Raw genomic sequence first — 2,330 nt, forward strand, 5'->3', positions numbered from 1 at the left:
AGTTCCCTTGCTTGGTCTCGTGAAAGGAGAGGCTCGCTTATCGTGTGTCGATAGCCGGAGCAGACTCTCTTCGAGTTAGCAAGGTGCTCTGCCTGGTCTCGTGAAAGGAGAAGCTCGCGAATCATTGGTCGATTGCCGGAGCGATTCTCTTCGAGTTGTCATAGTGGTTTTCTTCCGGTTCGCTCGTCGAAGGAAGGTTCTTTTATATTTTGTTCACTTATTGTAAATCTGTGAGATTGTTTTTAGTGGAACTGTTAAGTGATTAACGACTGGACGTAGATTCTGTTGTATCGAACCAGTATAAAAATACTTGTATGATATTTCTATTCCCTACACTCATTTCATTTTAAGTATATTAAGTGTTTGATAAATTTTCTTAACGAAAATTGATTTGCGAAAAAGGACCAACTTGTTTGTTAAAAGTGACTGAAGACGCTTATATGCTACTCTAAGTTTTAATTCCGCTGCGTTATACTCTTCTAACCATACCCCTCCGATTCCAACAAAATTGACACCCGCTACAACTTTTTCTTCTTGAAAAAGAGCTAGAATAAATGCACTAGAATGGTTAAAATTTGCAAACTACACTAAACTAGCCTAAAAAACTTCTAAGAAACTGTCCTAAGAAGTTTAGAATGGTAAAACCTAGCTAATTAGAAACTCACACTACAAAAACAACTTATAACTCAAAATATGACACCCAAGAACCTAAAACTAGTCACACGATAGCTTTTCATACTCATAATAACAAAGAATAAGGTCAAACTCGAAATTTGACTCTTAAGTACCTAAAAAGTGAGCTTTTAAAGTGATAATTGGTCAATTCACCTAATTTATACTTATTCTAAGGTATGTAAACATCCTAACAAGTCTAACTTAGTCTAATGAAGGTATGAAAGTGGTGAAAAGCAAAGAATAAGGTCAAACTCAAAATTTGACTATTAAGTACCTAAAAAGTGAGCTTTTAAAGTGATAATTGGTCAATTCACCTAATGTATACTTATTATAAGGTATGTAAACATCCTAACAAGTCTAACTTAGTCTAATGAAGGTATGAAAGTGGTGAAAAGCAAAGAATAAGGTCAAACTGGAAATTTGACTATTAAGTACCTAAAAAGTGAGCTTTTAAAGTGATAATTGGTCAATTCACCTAATGCATACTTATTCTAAGGTATGTAAACATCCTAACAACTCTAACTTAGTCTAATAAAGTTAGGAAAGTGGTGAAAAGCAAAGAATAAGGTCAAAAGATAATGACAAAGCAAGAAAAGATTTACCTCTGATATGTGCACGAAAAGACTTAGAGTTGAAGGAGCAAGCTAACGGTCGATTCTTCAAACCAAAAGCAAAGTACGCCATCTCAAAAGATGAGGCAAGAATAGTGTGTGGATGGATCAAAGAGCTTAGAATGCAAGATGTATATTCTTCTAACTTGTCCAGATGTGCCAATGTTCAGAACGGTATTATTCAAGGCTTGAAGAGTCATGACTGTCATGTATTCATGGAGACTTTCATCCCTCTTACCTTTAGTTGTTTGCCACAACACGTGTTACATCCACTGATAGAAATCAGTAACTTCTTTAAAAAATTTTGTTGCACGAAACTAGAGGAAAAATGCCTAAGAAAGATGGATGAAAATATCCCAATTATTCTCTGCAAATTAGAAATAATATTCCCTCCTGCAGTCTTTGATTCAATGGAGCATCTTCCAATCCATTTTGCATATGAAGCTTGGCTTGGGGGACCTGTGCAATACAGGTGGATGTATCCCTTTGAAAGGTTTATCGGAGAATCCAAACGTTCAGTTAAAAATAAAGTTAGAGTAGAAGGCTCAATTTGTGCAGCTTACTTATATAGAGAGACAACGTATTTTTGTTCACATGTTGTCCCCCACTAATGTCAGAAACGAAATGCAATGGCAAGTTGAACGTCGTCAAGGTTCAATATCAGGTTTTTGACAATCAGGCCGTCATGCGGGAAAAGAATTCACTCATTGGTTAACTGATGCTGAATTCAACTCTGCTCATGTCCATGTCTTAATCAATTGCAGTGAAGTTAAGTCGTACCTTGAGTATGTCATCATCCAACTCTTACGTTTGCAATGGTTAAATTTTTATACACTAATTCATTTCATTTGTACCAACTCATTTCATGTGGTTGAGCAAGTCGCAGAAGGAAATGCTTCTACTAGAATACACTCAGAGTTTCCCCAATGGTTTAGAAATCAGGTCCGTACTTTTTCCTATGTTTTGAGCAAGGTTAATTTGACTCTTGCTTTAAAATTTTTTTGGTATCTTTGTAGGTTTTTAATGAGGCATTAACTCCCATGG

Source organism: Vigna radiata, chromosome 1 (genome assembly GCF_000741045.1).
Source record: "Vigna radiata var. radiata cultivar VC1973A chromosome 1, Vradiata_ver6, whole genome shotgun sequence".
NCBI lineage: Eukaryota > Viridiplantae > Streptophyta > Magnoliopsida > Fabales > Fabaceae > Vigna > Vigna radiata.